The sequence below is a fragment of the Pleurodeles waltl genome, chromosome 3_1, assembly GCF_031143425.1.
Source record: "Pleurodeles waltl isolate 20211129_DDA chromosome 3_1, aPleWal1.hap1.20221129, whole genome shotgun sequence".
NCBI lineage: Eukaryota > Metazoa > Chordata > Amphibia > Caudata > Salamandridae > Pleurodeles > Pleurodeles waltl.
In genome coordinates, this window is record NC_090440.1 from 462582933 (window position 1) to 462603250 (window position 20318).

A 20318-nucleotide genomic window follows, 5' to 3' on the forward strand; every position below is an offset into this window, starting at 1 on the left:
TCCCCTGTTTTACAGGGTTTGGACTCGACCCCCCTTGTGGAGAGGCCCGCAGAGGCCCAGGGAGGGGCTCATTATCGATCGTGGGTCCCAGGAGGGGCCCCAATAGAATAAACAGAGGGGGTGCATGCCACCACCTGCCCCCTTGTCTTTTCCGGATATACACGGCCTCCGTTTTGCACATAGGAGCGCCGTGGGCCCCTATATCAATCTTTTTGGCACCAGAGGTGCCTTCCAGAAGGTAACAGGTACTTTTCAGAGACTACCCATCCTTTTTTTAATGTTTCTGCTATGAGCATTATGGGTCTGATATGATCACCTGTTTGTTTGATGACATAACCTAAGCTTTTTAATGTTCCTCTCACAGGCATTTATGGTAATACCAGGATAAGTGTATTGGTTGTATAATGTGATTCCTGACTACTTCTTATGTTGCAGAATCCTGAGTACTTACATGTTCTAATGTGACTACTGCTTATTCTTGCAGAGTATTAATATCCTGTGTAACGTTCTAACAAATGCTAAGGTAGCAGGGTGCTTCTGACAGGTAATTTTTGGTCTAATGATGTTTTGTGCAATACAGTTTATTTTTACATTGCTCAGTGTTGTGTTTACTTTGTGGTGTACATATTGTGTCACATGTTTTGTGTGTGTTGTGCAAACGCTTTACACATTGCCTCTGGAATAGGCCTGAATGCTCGTGTCAAGCTACCAAGGGGGTGAGCAGTGGTTCTCTTGGACGTGTAACTCCCTTTCCCTGACTAGAGTGGGTGGGTTCTGCCTGGCTTAGGTGCATACCCTAGCCAAACAGAAACCCCATTTCTAACAACAATATTATGGGAATCCATTCAATAACTCCCTGAGAGTTGCTAAAATAGTTTATGATTAAATCTGATACAACCATTGTATCCATTAGTGTGTGTGTAGCTAATCAGCAGCAGCTTTAATTATGCTTTAATTGGGCTTCTAACACTGATACCATGTTATATGGACCCCCCAACACCCCTTTCTTTAACCCCCTCCCAGCAAATGTTTGCCCTTTTCCAACAGAGTGCTGCTGCCAGGCTTCCTTCTGAATACTCATGGACCAACAGAACTGCACAGGCTGCCACGTTTTAGATGAAGACCTGAAATAGAGGTTTATGGAGCTCACCGTCCCTGATAGCAATGATCCTTTAGTAGTACTCAGTCAAAGTGAAAAGGCTGCTTACCATGGCATGTTGCATTAAGGATTTATGGTGTCAGGACTACCAATGGTATGAGCAATGAAATTACATTTTGTAGTGATATGGCAATGTAGTTCCCAACTACGACGAATTGATAAAGTGAAAAAAAAACTGTACAATGTAAATTTGAGTAGGTGCTAACCCCATGAAGGCTGTGCTAGTTATTGCAAATCTTTAGTACATAACACCACTCCCCTATAGTAAGCTTGCCACACTCTCATCCACCAACTTAGTGTGACATACAGGCTGACTTTTTTGTTGGGCAGTGCTAGCTCTGGACAATACTTTGAACAGTCAATTATAATTATATCTAGGGTAGGCTCATACTAAAAAAAGTGCAAATGGGTGCAGAACTCTTGGATGGACTGAAAACCAAAAACAACCCTGACAAAATTGTTTAAATCAACCTTATACGGCAGGAGCCTGCAACTTGAAAGAGACCAAGGGCAGGGTTGGCTCGGAACCAAAAATAGGCCCGGAAAGCTGACAAAAAAAGTCACCCATATCCATGGATTGTCTTAGAGAGCAAACAACATTAATAATAATAAGTGTCACTAAAACATAATGAGAAATAACGTGCATTAAAAGGCCTAACTGAAAAACATGTGCTAGAAAATTAAACATGTGGCTATGGACAAGTGATTGCCATGGGGTCAGCCACAATGGAGTTCGATGTGAAAATAATAATGTCTTATGAAAACGTATTTTGTTTAATCATAATTAAATGTACTAACAAAATAAGATTATTAACATGTACTACAAAAACTATTAGTTAGAAATTATTATAAATATTTTTTCTTCTTGTTTAGGATTAGTTAAAAGGCCCATGTTTTAGTATTTTTCCAGAAATAGGATGTTTAATTGTGTGCTAACTTTGCAAAACAGTGTTTCTTCAAACATCCTGTGTGACTTGCATTTTCCTGTCTTTTGCTCATGTTTCATTTCTTGTACTTTCCTCAAGATAATAGGTTCATATTTTAACCAAAGGCCTTAGTCCTTGGCAGGAAGCCACGTCATGTTTCTATGTCATTTTAAATTGTAGTTTTTTTACGGAAGCTGCGGACCGGAGAGAAGAATGGGGTGACAATGTGAACCAATTCTTGATAGAGGATTAAAGAAAAGTTACATCTGAGGTGCAGACAAAGCCTGATTGGATGTGCACTAACCCACTTCATAGTCTTGTCCAATAGAAGCTTAACTAGTACTATTTGGGATTTTAATATAGCAAAGCTTTAGGTGATGTAAGTCAGTTCTCCATTTTCTGGGTTTCTTTACAATTCTGCATTTTTAGAGATTCTGTTCGATACTGTTTAGTTCTTGCCTATGATTTTTACACTTCAGTTACACTATGCCCAACTTTACTGAACTGTTTCCCCTTCATGTCCTGATGCTGGCTAAGGAAGATGTGACATTCATGGGCTCTCCCTCAGCCCCACACTCTTCAACATTTACATAATCCCCCTAGCCAACATCCTCCGACCACACGGAATCACTATCCTCTCCTACGCAGACAACACCCAACTCATCCTCTCCCTCACCCGCAACCCCACCACCGCTAAAACCAACCTACACACTGCTCTCCTCGACACCACCAACTGGATGACAACTAACCACCTCAAGCTTAACTCCAACAAAACCGAGATCATCATCTTAGGCCACAACAAAACCATATGGGACGACTCCTGGTGGCCCTCTGCCCTAGGCTCTGCACCCACCCACGCAAACCACGCATGCAACCTCGCATCATCCTGGACCCCTCCCTCTCCATGACACAGCAAATCAATGCACTAACCTCCTCCTGCTTCCACACACTCCGCACTCTAAAAAAATCCTTGAAATGGATTCCTCCAGAGACCAGGAAGACAGTCACCCATGCACTCATCAGCAGCAGACTAGACTACGGTAACGCCCTCTACGCCGGCACCACACTCAAACTCAAACTCCAGAGAATCCAGAACACAGCCGCACGCCTCGTCCTTGGTCTCCCCCACCACGAACGTATCTCACCACACCTCAAATCCCTTCACTGGCTCCCCATAGACAAGAGAATCACTTTCAATATCCTCATCCATGCACACAAATCCCTCCACAACACCGGCCCGACCTACCTCAAAGAAAGAGTGAACTTCCACACTCCCACCCGCAACCTCCGATCAGCCGACCTTGCACTAGCTACAGAACCCCGCATACAACGAACCACCACAGGAGGCAGGGCCTTCTCTTACCTCGCCCCCACAACCTGGAAATCCCTCCCCACCAACCTCCGCAAAACCAAAGACCTCCTACTCTTCAGAAAAGACCTCAAGACATGGTTGTTCGAACAGTAACCCCCCCTGTCCCCCACCCCCCACAAGCGCCTTGAGACCCTCCCAGGTGAGTAGCACGCTCTATACATTTTTTTGATTGATTGATTGATTGATTGATGGGCTCTGCTGATAAAGGTTCAGCAAGTTGCTAATCCATTGAGGAGAGGTATAATCAATGTGCATTTGTTTTCTTTAACAGGTTTTCTCTTTAGAAAATCCAGTCGCTTATTTTGGTCAGCCCCAAAGTTAGATGTTTTCCAAATGAATTTCTTGCTTATTTTTATTTTTGCTTGAAGCCCACACATGCATTTTGAATTAGAGTGTTAGCTAGGGATGCCTGACCTAACATCTGATTTTGAATGTATATTAATTGATTGTGATTAATTCAAGTGCACAAACTAAATGTATGTTGTTTCAATTATTCACTTAATTCTGTTGTTATTCTGTGTTTTTCTTTTGGAGTGTTTAAAAGTAAATGCACTGACAAGAGTGACATATTTCAGTCTTTTTGGACAGCCTGTGTTGTTTCCGTATTTATATCATTTGGTCTTGGGCATCATTTATGTGATATTAGCATTAGTAATTTGAGGGTAATAAATGTTTAAACTTTTCTAAACTGGCATGGTGATTCATGGCCACATAGGTCATGGTGTGTATACATTACTGACTCTTCATTAAATATGTTGATTATTTGATGTTATATTTGATGATTATTTGTTCATATTGTCTGATCGGATGATTTCACACTCCTATCTGAGTCAGAAGATTTGAGTCGACCTCTAAGGGTAGTAAATGCCACTGCCCAAATACATGTCACCTTGGCCTGATATAGGAAGTCACACACTCACAAATGAGACCAATTGAGACTTATGACCTTTTGTGAGGCACTCCTTGTTAGTATCAGGAGGCTAAGGTGGGAGTTGAACAAACAAAAAATGGTTTATGCATAAGGAAACAACATATTGGAAATCCTGCTGTACCTTTACGGCTCACAAGCAAAGGCTCTACCTCATTCATGTTCTTAGTGAACTGAAGAAGTTGTGCGCATAGAGAAGCTTCATGGAGAGCACAATTAGAATGCCTTTGATTGCTCAGTAAACAGGTAGACATTGCCAAATCAATACTTGCTGCACCTTCAAATTGCAAATTGCTGATCTTAGGTGGGGTCAGAAGCAAATTCAGAAAACAGACACAAATACTTAGTTGTGCTAAGGACCATTCAGACTTCCCCACTGCTGTTTATTTGAAGACCATAGATGGTGTCCAGTTTTACCTTGTCTCATTCAATACTATTGTAGCAATTTTTTCAGGCCTTGACTGAAACTTCTCTTAATTGAATGACAACACTTTTTTGTTCATCCACAAAGGCAGCAGTGCTGGAGAACTTCACCCTCCGTTAAGGGCTTCTGAGATTAAGCAACTGCTATCGCCTGTGCCTTCTACTTGTCTGTCTACAATAAGATACTTACCAAGACTGAGACTAAAGTCAATTAAAGCAACAAATAATGGCCAAGAGTTGGTCTGACAATCGTCTCTTCTGGACCTACTTTAGCACCACTACCTCCTCTGAAGCAAGGGTCAGTGAGCAGTCTATCCCTCCATGTCCCTCCATGCCAGTCCCTCCATGCAGACATACATAACTTCAAAGTGAAAGACTAACCCTTTAATAAAACAGGAGGTGACTTGGCACAGGTGGTTACATTAATTCAAGTAATAGCAAGCGCGCTCAGTGATTTAAGAGTCTGTGTATGCAGAATGAAAGTCAAACTTTGGGACTCTGCCATGGCCCATTAAGCATTTCATCCATTGGAGGATATTTCAATAAGTATAATTTTGTTGGCAATTATAATACCTACTATTTAGACACCTTAGGGCATATTTATACTCTGTTTGAACCGTCATTTTTTTTTTACGCAAATCCGGCACAAACTTAACTCCATATTTATATTTTGCCACTAGACATGTCTAGCACCAAAATATTGGAGTTAAAGTAATTTTTTGCCTGCAGAAAACTATTTTGCTTCAATGAGATGCAAGGTAGGTGTTCCCGGGCAAAAAATGGCTCAAAGACCCTAGCGCCTTATTTATCCTCCCATGCAAAAATCGCGCACGGGAGGAGGAGGGCCTTAAATAATGGCCCTAAGCCTCCTTAGCACCATTATTTAACGCCTGGCTCAGGGCAGGGGTTACGTGACCTGTGGGCCTTTTTCCATGGTCAGAGACCATGGAAACAGCCCACAAGTTCCCTTCCCTGCCCCCAGGGACAACCCCACCCACCCGCACCCACACCTGGAGGACACCTAAGGATGGGGGAACCCATCCCAGGTAAGTCCAGGTAAGCATTTTTTTTTTTCAGAGTGCCATAGGGGGGCCTAACTTGGACCCCCCTACATGGCACAGTGCCAAATGGCCATGCCCAGGGGAAATAAGTCCCCTGGGCATGGCCATTGGGCTGGGGAGCATGACTCCTGTCTTTACAAAGACAGGAGTCATGTCCATGGGGGTTGTGCGTCAATAGAATGACGCTAGTCAGGTTGGAGTCATTTGTTTGACTCTCACCTGACTAGCGCCATTCTTTCCAGCACAACCTCCAGTCTTCCCTATGCCTTCCCTACCCGGTTAGTGTTATGTATTTTGACACTAACCAGGCATCCTTAAATATGGCACCGGCTGGCATCCTGGAATAGCGCTAACCGGTGCTACATTTTTTTACGCATACCTGCGCTAATGCAGGTTTGTGTCAAAAGGTATAAATATGGGCCCAAGAGACAGTAAGAAACAGGAGTCCTATGGATGGATTTGAATATGTCCTTTCAAGCAGAAAGGAAAGGATGAAATGGTCGGCCTCTGGATTTTCATCAGTTTCGAGTAATTATTAGGAGGAAGAGAAGGAAGTCAGTGCACCTTTGGATTGTTGGAAGTTAAGCTCTTTGATGGTGGCTGGGGCCCTCTGTCACCCATACCCACCTTTGAACTTATAGGCTTCTCTTCTCCTGCTACACATACACTTAATGCTGCTCCATCTTTGATCTGGTAGCAGCTCTGGTAAGTACAGAGTTGTACGCTATAGGTCAGCTGCATCTGCAAACTTAACGTAATGTGCAACAGGTGCTGGACCCTCTCAGGTCTTCTTCATCAGCAGCCTCTGAATTGGAAACATGAGCTACTGGGCTGTTTTCTGTTTTTATCAAGTCATAGTATTCCGTGGTAAACCTTTATCACCTATATGAAGTAGTAAAACCGGCAGTCAGAATAGAGAGGGCCTCCATAATTAAGCAAGAACACTACTGAATAGACCAGGACATGTTTATTTCATTCAAATCCAGTGGTTTAAGTGTTGTGAAAAAAATTGAAGCTGGCCTCTAAAAGCGTAACTCAGAATCCATACAAAGAGGTGTTGTTGAAAACACTACAAAATGACACAACGCAGGTTTAGAAAAAGAGAAAATATTTATCTAAACAAAACAAGACCAAAACGACAAAAATCCAACAAACACAAGTCAAGTTTTTATTTAAAATCTAAAAAGAGTCTTCATGTTCTTTTGAACACAATGCTAACACTGTTAGCGTGAAAATGTACCTGGGTCGCATCAAAAATAACCCCGCACGGGCGAGTGTGCGTCGAAAGAAGCCTGCGATGCATCGATATCACTCACAAGCGAGACCATGCGTTGCTTTCTTCTTCAGTCCAGTCGGCGTGCGTTGTTTCTTCTCTCCGCAGGAGAGCGATGCGTCGATCTGAACAAGCACTCTTGGGTCTGGGCAGGCTTTGCGTTGTTTTTAAACGGCCAGCGATGTGTTGGTTGGAAATCCTGCCGCACAGTGATCCAGAAACCGCACAGTGTGGGTTGCAATCTCACCAGCCTCCGTCAGCGATGCTGCACGTTGTTTCCCCAACTGCGTGCATCGATCTCCCAGCCGTGCTGCAGGTGGAGAGTCGATTTCAGCTGCGAAGCCGGTGGTGCCTTCTTTTTCTGGAGGTTGCGTCAAAATTTTCCCAGTACGGCGGTCTGTGCATGGATCTCTCAAATGTAGCCTTCTCCTTTCAAGGCCCAGGAACTGGATAGGGCACCACTTGGAGGGCATGAGTCTCAGCAGAGGATCCAGGTGCTAGCAGAGAGAAGTCTTTGCTGTCCCTGAGACTTCAACAACAGGAGACAAGCTCAATTTCAAGCCCTTGGAGAGTTCTTCACAAGCAGGAAGGCACACAAAATCCAGTCTTTGTCCTCTTGCACAGGCAGAAGCAGCAACTGCAGGATAGCTCCAAAAAGCACAGTCACAGGCAGGGCAGCTCTTCTTCCTCAGCTCTTCAGCTCTTCTTCAGGCACAGGTTCCTCTTGGATTCCAGAAGTGATGTAAAGTCTGTGGTTTTGGGTGCCCTTCTATACCCATTTTGCCCTTTGAAGTAGGCTTACTTCAAAGAAAAGTCTCTCTTGTTTGTGAAATCCTGCCTTGCCCAGGCCAGGCTCCAGACACACCAGGGGGTGGACATTGCATTGTGTGAGGGAAGGCACAACCCTTTCAGGTATGAGTGACCACTCCTCCCCTCCCTCCTAGCACAGATGACTCATCAGGATATGCAGGCTACATCCCAGCTCCCTTTGTGTCAATGTTTAGAGAGAGGTGCAAAGAGCCCAACTGTTGAACTGACCCAGATACAGAATCCTTAAACAGGCAGAGTCACAGCATGGCTTAAGCAAGAAAATGCTTACCTTCTAAAAGTGGCATTTTCAAACACACAATCTAAAAATCAACTTTACTAAAAGATGTATTTTTAAATTGTGAGCTCAGAGACCCCAAACTCCAAATGTCTATCCTCTCCCAAAGGGAATCTACACTTTAATCATATTTAAAGGCAGCCTCCATTTTAACCTATGAGAAGGATATGCTTTGCAACAGTGAAAAACGAATTTAGCAGTATTTCACTGTTGGGACATATAAAACACATTCGTACATGTCCTACCTTAAACATACACTGCATCCTGCCCATGGGGCTACCTAGGGCCTACCTTAGGGGTGTCTTACCTGTAAGAAAAGGGAAGGTTTAGGCCTGGCAAGTGGGTACACAAATTGTCAGGTTAATACTGCACACACAGACACTGGCGTGGCAGGTCTGAGACATGATTACAGGGCTACTAATGTGGGTGGCACAACCAGTGCTGCAGGCCCACTAGTAGCATTTGATATATAGGCCCTGGGTACCTCTAGTGCACTTCACTAGGGACTTACTAGTCAATCAAACATGCCAATCATGGATCAACCAATCAACAATACAATTTACACAGAGAGCATATGCACTTTAGCACTGGTTAGCAGTTGTAAAGTGCTCAGAGTTTAAAAGCCAACAGCAACAGGTCAGAAAAAATGGGAGGCAGGAGGCAAAAAGATTGCAAAAAGGGCCATTTCCAACAGGTGTAATTAAGGGTTTTTAACTTAAAATCCTGTGTTTTTTACTGTATTCCACCTGGTCAGTATTTAGGGCCTCTATGTGAGTTTTCTTTTTATTACATATAGACATATAACACAAAAACTGGTGATACTTGTTGGTAATATCATATAAATGAGTAACAACAATGATTTTATGAAAAGAAGTGTTTCAACGCTGATTATACTGCTGGATGGTGCATTCATTTGTATGCTGGCCAAACCGTGTGACTGTCATTGTAGGTCAAATGTGGATGCCTCCGGTGCCCATAACGTAGCCACATGTCAATCTGCAAACATGCGTGTGGATTGACAAACAGTACACAAAATGAGGCATATGGCTTTAATTTAGCCGTCTGATCAGCCAAGTCCTAAAAGTGATGCCTGTGGGCACACTGCATCCCTCAGTGCACCTGTATGCAATACCACAAGGTATTCCAGTACTCATATTGCTGAGCCATAACTAACTGGTCACACAGTGGCAACAGGCAGTTCTCTCCTGGCCCAATGGCCCCTATAGAAAGTCAACTGTTGGCCTACGGTGTCAGTGAAATCATTATTTGCAATGCTTTTCTGTGCTCGGGTGAGAGGAGAAAGCATTCACTTTCTTAATTACCTGCCATTCGATCCAATCTCCAACTTGGGCACATGTCTAATGGATAAAATGGTCTATGAGTTGTGTTTTTCTTAGGCAACTTTTATTGTAAGTGATTTGAGAACTACCGTACCAAATTTGATTCTCTTTGTTGGTCATACGCCACTGCTAATATCTTATTTGTTCTGACATGTAGAAGCTAATTGTGGTTGAGGATACAAATGGAGTGTAAATCTACAAATGGCTGATGAGGAAATGTGACATTCAAGAAATCAATTACATGCCTAGTGGAGTGCCCAAATAATCTGCAATGTGGCTATGTGGCTATCCTCTCCATAGGCTGTGAAACAGGCAATACAATTTTTTTCTTTTCAAGTGTAATTTCCTGTTGATGTGTGCATGCATCTTTTTCGTTGAAATGATACTACCCACTATTCTTACATGAAAACTGAGTGTGATTTTTTTAGGAGCGGAGTTTCTGGATGATAATGTCAATATGGAGGACCCAGAAATTAACTCATAATGAATGGTCCATGGGTCTGATTTACCAGCTAAAATTGTGTGAAAATATCATACCCAGACCCAATCGGGGCCTAAAAGACCAAGCGATTGGTGAACATGCCCTATATAAAAAATAAAAAAAAATACATAAAACACTGACCAAAACTGTTTCCCCAGCCAGTTAAGACATTGTTTTCCATAGGCGATAACGAGTTACAGCAGTGGCATAAAGAAACACAAACATGAAAGCCCTTTTTGGTTAATATAAATGGGGAAGTCCTTTTACGGGTGGGGCTACAAAGCTCAGGGTTGGAGTCCTCTGTTTCCCTTCTGGGCTATGTGAAATAATGCCAACTGTGTAATTTTCCTCGTTTTGGGAATTTCACGTTGCGCTTGATCGATGAAATTCCTTCAATTACTCCATTACACAACTTTGTATAAATATGTGCTATTTGCTGTCAACATTTACAGTGAACATACAAGCACAACAGAACACGAGCAGCTGTTGATCACTGTGTTTGATTTTTTGAACTATTTATTTTAGCATTAAATTAATTCTTGTGCCAAAAGTTGATGCGATCACCCAATATGTGCTAAATATAGCAGCAAATGCGGGTTCACATTGTAATTTTACCAAGATTATGCATAATTATGCAAAAGCAAACTGTGCAAATCTTGCACATCCCTAAAACAGTGCTTCGCAACCGTGGTTCTTGGGTTTCATCCTCTTTTAACCCAGTTTGCACATGTTTAGCGTTCCCCTCCCGTTTTGTGTGATTTCCCTTCTCATGGTTCCCTGAGTACTTATCTACCTGTTAGGCAGTGCTCCATGATTTCCCCCACTTCCTTTAGTTACCTTGCAGTACCTTGGAACTACCAGTTGCTGTTTTGCCATTGTTGGCGATCTTGTAGCAATACATCCAAGACAAAGCGCCATTGGACAATGCTCCATTCCCTAATTGGTAGCCAGCATTGAGTGAGCTTTGGAAACTCGAAGATCAAGTAAGCCTTTGTGAAGTGCTGAACTTGATTACATTCCGGTCTCTCCCTCATCCTCTCCCCCTCCCCTTCAAACTGATGTCATGAGGTATGTTGCTCTAAAACCTAAGAAACTTGGATTGGACGGTGCCGTGCCAATTGTCAGTGTATTAACCCCTTCTGTGCCGCGGACGTAGTGGTTACGTCCCGCGGCACAGTGCTGCTGTGCCGAGGATGTAACCACTACGTCCTCGGCACACAGCCCAGAGGGAGCGCTCTCGCTCCCTCTGTGTGCTTCCCTCCCACCCCCCAAAGTCGGGGATGGAAGGGGAAGCCCTTCCACCCCCGACCCCCCCACCCCCCCATAATGACGTCAGCGCGCGATCGCGCGCTGACTTCATTATGGGGATATCGACGCACAGGAAGCCATTTGCTTCCTGTGCGCGACGAGAGAAGAGGTGAGTTCCTCTTCCCGGTGGGTGGGGGGTTGGGGCTAAAGAGGCACCGGGGAAAAGGAAAGGCTTTTCCTTTTCCCCGGTGTCTCTTTGAGCATTCCTGCTGCCCGATCGCATTGCGATCGGGCAGCAGGAATGCCCACTAGACACCAGGGATTTGTTTTTTTTGTTTTACTTCTGTGTTTCTGGCATGCGGGGAGCGGCCCCTTGGGCAAGGGTCGCTCCCCTTTTGGGGGCAATTACTTACGGCCATTTCTGCCCCCCTTGGGGGCAGATTGGCCTACTTTTTAGGCAGATCTGCCCCCAAGGGGGGCAGAAAACACTAGATCACCAGGGTTTTATATTTTTATGTGCATTTATGTGGAGGGGGGTGCCCCCTTGGGCAAGGGGCGCCCCCCCAAGGGGGCAGAGAACTGTTGGCCTTTTCTGCCCCCCTTGGGGGCAGATCGGCCTATTTTTTTTAGGTCCATCTGCCCCCAAGGGGGGCAGAAGCCACTTAGGCACCAGGGGTTGTGTGTGTAGTGGATGGGGGGGCGCCCCCTTGGGCAAGGGTCGCTCCCCTTTGGGGGGCATGTCTTTTCGGGCCATTTCTGCCCCCCTTGAGGGCAGATTGGCTACTTTTTAGCCAGATCTGCCCCCAAGGGGGGCAGAAAACACTAGATCACCAGGTTTTTTTTATTTTTATGTGTATTTATGTGGGGGGGGTGCCCCCTTGGGCAAGGGGCGCCCCCCCCCAAGGGGGCAGAGAACTGTTGGCCTTTCCTGCCCCCCTTGGGGGCAAATTGGCCTATTTTTTTTAGGTCCATCTGCCCCCAAGGGGGGCAGAAGCCACTTAGGCACCAGGGATTGTGTGTGTAGTGGATAGGGGGGCGCCCCCTTGGGCAAGGGTCGCTCCCCTTTGGGGGGCATGTCTTTTAGGGCCATTTCTTCCCCCCTTGAGGGCAGATCAGCCTATTATTTTTAGGCTGATCTGCCCCAAGGGGGGCAGAAACCACTAGAACGCCAGGGATTTTTTTTATGTGTTTATTTTTGTGGGGGGGCGTCCCCTTGGGCACGGGGCGCCCCCCCAAGGGAAGCATTGACCTGTTGGCCATTTCTGCCCCCCCTGGGGGCAGATGGGCCTATTTTTGTAGGCCCACCTGCCCCCAAGGGGGGCAGAAGCCACTTAGACACCAGGGATAGTGTGTGTGTGTTAGTGGATGGGGGGGGGACTTGGGCAAGGGTCGCCCCCCACTTTGGGGCACATGTACCCAGGCCATTTCTGCACCCCTTGGAGACAGATCAGCCTATTATTTTTAGGCTGGTCTGCCCCCAAGGGGGGCAGAAACCACTAGAACGCCAGGTTTTTTTTTTTATTTTATTTTTTTGTGGGGGGGCGTCCCCTTGGTCACGGGGCGCCCCCCCAAGGGGGGCATTGACCTGTTGCCCATTTCTACACCCCCTGGGGGCAGATGGGCCTATTTTCTTAGGCCCACCTGCCCCCAAGGGGGGCAGAAGCCACTTAGACACCAGGGATAGTGTGTGTGTGTGTGTGTGTGTGTTAGTGGATGGGGGGGCCTTGGGCAAGGGTCGCCCCCCACTTTGGGGGCACATGTACCCAGGCCATTTCTGCACCCCTTGGAGACAGATCAGCCTATTATTTTTAGGCTGGTCTGCCCCCAAGGGGGGCAGAAACTACTAGAACGCCAGGGATTTTTTTTTATTTGTTTATTTTAGTGGGGGGCGTCCCCTTGGTCACGGGGCGCCCCCCCCAAGGGGGGCATTGACCTGTTTCCGATTTCTACACCCCATGGGGGCAGATGGGCCTATTTTCTTAGGCCCACCTGCCCCCAAGGGGGGCAGAAGCCACTTAGAAACCAGGGATAGTGTGTGTGTGTGTGTGTTAGTGGATGGGTGGGTCCTTGGGCAAGGGTCGCCCCCCACTTTGGGGGCACATGTACCCAGGCCATTTCTGCACCCCTTGGAGACAGATCAGCCTATTATTTTTAGGCTGGTCTGCCCCCAAGGGGGGCAGAAACTACTAGAACGCCAGGGATTTTTTTTTATTTGTTTATTTTTGGGGGGGGCGTCCCCTTGGTCACGGGGCGCCCCCCCAAGGGGGGCATTGACCTGTTGCCCATTTCTACACCCGCTGGGGGCAGATGGGCCTATTTTCTTAGGCCCACCTGCCCCCAAGGGGGGCAGAAGCCACTTAGGCACCAGGGATAGTGTTGTGTGTGATGTTTTTTTTGTTTTTTTGAGGGCTGTCCCCTTTGGCAAGGGTCGCTCTCCATGGGGACACACTACTAAAGGTATTTTCTGGCTTCCTTGGGGTAGACAGGTCTATTTTATTAGTAGGCCCATCTGCCCCTATGGCAGAATCCACTTAGGCACCAATTTCTAAATGTTTGATGGTGGGGTGTTTGTCAACTGAAGAAGTCTTTGCATTTGTGATAAAAAATGTTTTCCTCCTTTTTGTTCTAGTTCAAAGCTTTTGCTTTATTTGCTGTGGCTCCTTGCGGTTTTGGCGGTGGTTGACCTGCAGTTTGCACAGTTGCATGTTTTAGGTAAGTAAAAACAATTTACTCCAAAGGAGTATTGTTGCCATGCATGAATGACATGTTTGTAGGGGGTGTACTAAATGCAGGATTGTGTGTGAAATTGTCCTTAGGTTTGTGCACAATGATATTTGTTTTGTCTTATTTCTAATTTGCCTTTCTTTCTTTATTTTTAGTGGGATATCATTGGTGATTGCTGTGTAGTTGCTGGTGAATCAAGCTTTTTCAGGCAAGTGAGCGGTATAGTTTTTGAGTTTATAACTCTTACTAACAAAGCTACACTTTGTCACTTGTCTTACACAGTGCTGGTTGTTGGTGGTGAATTTGTCCAGTTAATTTTAGCAGGAGAGATCATGGCTAGCCGCAGGATGACCGCTCAGCAGGTGGTTGGTATGCTTTTTGAGTCACAGTCTGATCATGACTATGAGACAGACTCTGCATCTGAGGCAGAGGAGGAAGTCAGAGATTCTGGCAGTGATGTTTCTCTTGGAGGGGAATCTTCTGATGATGAAGCCACACTCAGTGCAGATGAAGGGCCTGTTTTAGAGGAGGACATTGATGTGCCAATAGTGCAGCAACCTGGGCCTGAAAGGTTTCCCGTTATAAGACCTGATGTCTGGGTTGCCCCAAACATGGAGCAGCCAGAGTTGCCTGCCTTTACTGGTCTCCCGGGGTGTAACGCCAATACAGAGAACTTTATGCCTATCAATTTCTTTGAGTTATTCATGGATGATGTGTTTTTGGAAGAGATTGTTGAGCAGACTAATTTGTATGCGGAGCAGCATTTGAGGGACAACGCTGCTAGACTTAGGCCACACTCTAGAGCTGCCCAGTGTATTCCCACAAATTTGGAGGAGTTAAAAAAGTTTTTGGGTTTGACTTTTTTGATGGGGTTGATAAGGAAGCCGTCACTGGCTTCTTATTGGTCTACTAGTCCCTTGATGGCAACAGCTATATTTCCAGCGACCATGAGTCGTAATCGGTATTTGCTTCTTCTTAGGATGCTGCATTTTGTTGACAATGCATTATCCTTGCCACGAGATCACCCAGATTCTGACCGTCTTTTTAAGATTAGGCCTGTCCTTGATCATTTTGTAGATCGGTTTTCGGAGGTCTATGTTCCAGGCAAAGAGTTAAGTGTGGACGAGTCTTTGGTCCTCTTCAAGGGTCGTTTGGTTTTTAGGCAGTACATTCCTAGCAAAAGGGCACGATATGGAATTAAATTGTATATGCTGTCTGAAAGTAGGACAGGATATGTGTATAGTTTCCGTGTGTACACTGGTAGGGATTCCAATATTGACCCCCCTAGTTGTCCTCCCACTTTTGGAGTTACTGAGAAAATTGTGTGGGATCTTGGTAGACGACTGTTCAACAAAGGTCACCATTTGTATGTAGATAACTTCTACACTGGAGTGCAATTGTTCAAGGAATTGTTTAGAGTGGACACAGTTGCTTGTGGCACAATCCGTTCTAACCGGAAAGGCTATCCAAGGGAGCTTGTCTGTAAAAAACTTGAGAGAGGACAGTGCTGTGCCTTGCGGAACGAGGAGCTGCTAGCTTTGAAATTTTCAGATAAGAGGGATGTCTACATGCTAAGTACCATCCATGATGAGAGTACTTCCCCTGTGACTGTTTGGGGCCAGGTTGCTGAAGTGCGCAAACCTGTGTGCATTTTAGATTATAATAAGCACATGGGAGGTGTAGATAGAGTTGACCAGAGGTTGGAACCTTATACTGCTATTCGTAAGTCTTACGTTTGGTATAAGAAGTTAGCACTTCACCTCTTCCACTTAGCAACCTTCAATGCTTTTATTGTGTTTAGGGATAGGTCTCCAGAGTCAAAGATGACATTTGTGAAATTTCAGGAGTCAGTGATAGAGAGCCTTATTGTGGTGGAACAGGCCAGAGTTCCTAGAGAAGCAGTGGTGGAGGATGTGGCTAGATTGAAAGATCGCCCCTTTGCTGAGCACATTCCTCCCACACCCAAAAAAGACTTTCCAGCTAAGAAATGTAGAGTGTGTTTTCGAAGAGGTATCCGGAGGGAGTCTCGAATGTACTGCACAGATTGTCCTTCAAAGCCTGGGCTGTGTGTCGGTGCTTGTTTTAAGAATTACCACACCCAGAAGAATTTCTGGGAACAACCATGAGTGTAAACTCATGTCTGTTTTGTATTTTTATGTGTTTAGTTTCATGGTTAGCATTTCTGTCATGTTCTTAGTTAGAGCTTTTGTGTTTGTAGTTTTGTAATTCATTCTACTTAGTTAGGGGTTCCTCTGTTAAAAAAAAAAAAAAAATGATGCCATTGTGGGTGGAGTGGGGCTTGGCTGAGAGTGTACATATTGACTTGCTGTTGGCTACTGCAACACACTGCCAGCCAAACACCAGTCCACACACTCCCATCAGCTGGTGTGATTGTTGTATCAGGCATGTGGGCGTATGTAAGTGATGGGCCCTTGAGTGGCGCTGTCTGTCGATGTGAGTGTTGTAATGTGCTGGGCCCGTGGCTGGCGGTGTGAATGGCCTTGTGTGTGTCATGTATGAATGGACTGTAAAGCGGTTGATGCCTTGTCGCGGCTTTACAGCTCACGAGCTGTGAGTCATTGGTTCAGTTTTTTGCCTTTCAGTTACTAACAGTGCATTTCATTTTTGTGAAAGCTCTTGTTAGTAAAATTTGATCCACTGAACCATCACTCACCCTCGTGCCAAATCCAACCAGTATGTGTGGTAAAAATGACAAAACCTGCTCCGCTGTAATCAGGCGTCGCAGCACACCTGTGACACGCTAGGTGCCTCAGGTGGGACCCCGATGATGAAGCATGCCACCAACTTGGTTGGTGGGTGAGGGGTCTTTTTCACATAACCTAACTGTGTTTCTTTTCAAAATTTTAGTGTTTGGCACATCACGGACGTATGTGGGCACATCAAAACGATATATTACAAAACTACCTGTGTTTGGGGGGGTGGGGGCACCTATGTTTTTGGTCCTGTGTGCGGCCTTCATCTAGGGAAACCTACCAAACCCAGGCATTTTATAAAACTAGACACCCCAAGGAGTCCAGGGAGGTGTGGCTTGCGTGGATCCCCCAACATTTTCTTACCCAGACTCCGCTGTAAACCTCAATGTGCTTAAAAAAAGCATATTTTCCTGACTTTTCTTCGTAGGATCACCACTCCAGCACAAAATTCCTACTCCCCAGTGTTCCCCTCAGCCTCCCAAGTAAAATGACACCTCACTTATGTGGGTCCCCAAAGCAGAGTCAGTCTAAAGATGTATAAAAGAATATGTCCTTATAAACTTGCTGTGCTATCCCCTCTGTCTCTACAAGTTTTGGGCCTTATTCTGTTGCAGGCACCTGGCCCACCCACACAAGTGAGCTATCATTTTTATCAGGAGACATGGGGGAACGCTGGGTGGAAGGAAATTTGTGGCTCCACTCAGATTCCAGAACTTTCTGTCACCGAAATGTGTGGAGAATGTTTCTTTTTAGACAGAATTTGAGGTTTGCAAAGGATTCTGGGTAACAGAACCTGGTCCGAGCCACACAAGTCACCCCATCTTGGATTCCCCTAGGTCTCTAGATTTCAGAAATGGACAGGTTTGGTAGGTTTCCCTAGGTGCCGGCTGAGCTAGAGGCCAAAACCTACAGGTAGGCACTGTTTTCAATGAAAAAATGTGATGTGTCCACGTTGCGCTTTGGGGCGTTTCCTGTCGCGGGCGCTAGGCCTACCCACACAAGTGAGGTATCATTTTTATCGGGAGACGTGGGGGAACGCTGGGTGGAAGGAAATTCGTGGCTCCTCTGAGATTCCAGAACTTTCTGCCACAGAAATGTGAGGAACATGTGTTTTTTTCGCCAAATTTTGAGGTTTGCAAAGGATTCTGGGTAACAAAACCTGGTCCGAGCCACACAAGTCACCCCATCTTGGATTCCCCTAGGTCTCTAGTTTTTAGAAATGCACAGGTTTGGTAGGTTTCCCTAGGTGGCGGCTGAGCTACAGGCCAAAATCTACAGGTAGGCACTTTGCAAAAAACACCTCTGTTTTCCTTCACCAATTTGGCTGTGTCCACGTTGCGCTTTGGGGCGTTTCCTGTCGCGGGCGCTAGGCCTACCCACACAAGTGAGGTATCATTTTTATCGGGAGACATGGGGGAACGCTGGGTGGAAGGAAATTCGTGGCTCCTCTCAGATTCCAGAACTTTCTGCCACAGAAATGTGAGGAACATGTGTTTTTTTAGCCAAATTTTGAGGTTTGCAAAGGATTCTGGGTAACAGAACCTGGTCCGAGCCACACAAGTCACCCCATCTTGGATTCCCCTAGGTCTCTAGTTTTCAGAAATGCACAGGTTTGGTAGGTTTCCCTAGGTGGCGGCTGAGCTACAGGCCAAAATCTACAGGCAGGCACTTTGCAAAAAACACCTCTGTTTTCCTTCACCAATTTGGCTGTGTCCACGTTGCGCTTTGGGGCATTTCCTGTCGCGGGCGCTAGGCCTACCCACACAAGTGAGCTATCATTTTTATCGGGAGACGTGGGGGAACGCTGGGTGGAAGGAAATTCGTGGCTCCTCTCAGATTCCAGAACTTTCTGCCACAGAAATGTGAGGAACATGTGTTTTTTTAGCCAAATTTTGAGGTTTGCAAAGGATTCTGGGTAACAGAACCTGGTCCGAGCCACACAAGTCACCCCATCTTGGATTCCCCTAGGTCTCTAGTTTTCAGAAATGCACAGGTTTGGTAGGTTTCCCTAGGTGGCGGCTGAGCTACAGGCCAAAATCTACAGGTAGGCACTTTGCAAAAAACACCTCTGTTTTCCTTCACCAATTTGGCTGTGTCCACGTTGCGCTTTGGGGCGTTTCCTGTCGCGGGCGCTAGGCCTACCCACACAAGTGAGGTATCATTTTTATCGGGAGACGTGGGGGAACGCTGGGTGGAAGGAAATTCGTGGCTCCTCTCAGATTCCAGAACTTTCTGCCACAGAAATGTGAGGAACATGTGTTTTTTTAGCCAAATTATGAGGTTTGCAAAGGATTCTGGGTAACAGAACCTGGTCCGAGCCACACAAGTCACCCCATCTTGGATTCCCCTAGGTCTCTAGTTTTCAGAAATGCACAGGTTTGGTAGGTTTCCCTAGGTGGCGGCTGAGCTACAGGCCAAAATCTACAGGTAGGCACTTTGCAAAAAACACCTCTGTTTTCCTTCACCAATTTGGCTGTGTCCACGTTGCGCTTTGGGGCCTTTCCTGTTGCGGGCGCTAGGCCTACCCACACAAGTGAGGTATCATTTTTATCGGGAGACGTGGGGGAACGCTGGGTGGAAGGAAATTTGTGGCTCCTCTCAGATTCCAGAACTTTCTGCCACAGAAATGTGAGGAACATGTATTTTTTTAGCCAAATTTTGAGGTTTGCAAAGGATTCTGGGTAACAGAACCTGGTCCGAGCCACACAAGTCACCCCATCTTGGATTCCCCTAGGTCTCTAGTTTTCAGAAATGCACAGGTTTGGTAGGTTTCCCTAGGTGGCGGCTGAGCTACAGGCCAAAATCTACAGGTAGGCACTTTGCAAAAAACACCTCTGTTTTCCTTCACCAATTTGGCTGTGTCCACGTTGCGCTTTGGGGCGTTTCCTGTTGCGGGCGCTAGGCCTACCCACACAAGTGAGGTATCATTTTTATCGGGAGACGTGGGGGAACGCTGGGTGGAAGGAAATTCGTGGCTCCTCTCAGATTCCAGAACTTTCTGCCACAGAAATGTGAGGAACATGTGTTTTTTTAGCCAAATTTTGAGGTTTGCAAAGGATTCTGGGTAACAGAACCTGGTCCGAGCCACACAAGTCACCCCATCTTGGATTCCCCTAGGTCTCTAGTTTTCAGAAATGCACAGGTTTGGTAGGTTTCCCTAGGTGGCGGCTGAGCTACAGGCCAAAATCTACAGGTAGGCACTTTGCAAAAAACACCTCTGTTTTCCTTCACCAATTTGGCTGTGTCCACGTTGCGCTTTGGGGCATTTCCTGTCGCGGGCGCTAGGCCTACCCACACAAGTGAGGTATCATTTTTATCGGGAGATGTGGGGGAACGCTGGGTGGAAGGAAATTCGTGGCTCCTCCCAGATTCCAGAACTTTCTGCCACAGAAATGTGAGGAACATGTGTTTTTTTAGCCAAATTTTGAGGTTTGCAAAGGATTCTGGGTAACAGGACCTGGTCCGAGCCACACAAGTCACCCCATCTTGGATTCCCCTAGGTCTCTAGTTTTCAGAAATGCACAGTTTTGGTAGGTTTCCCTCGGTGGTGGCTGAGCTACAGGC

General features: G+C 45.9%; 1 protein-coding gene across 1 annotated transcript in view; it reads right to left on the minus strand.

Moving 5' to 3' along the window:
• AGBL1 (AGBL carboxypeptidase 1) overlaps positions 1–20318 on the minus strand; it is a 2739156-nt gene that overhangs the window by 2090952 nt on the left and 627886 nt on the right. The gene's annotated exons all lie outside the window — the stretch shown is intronic.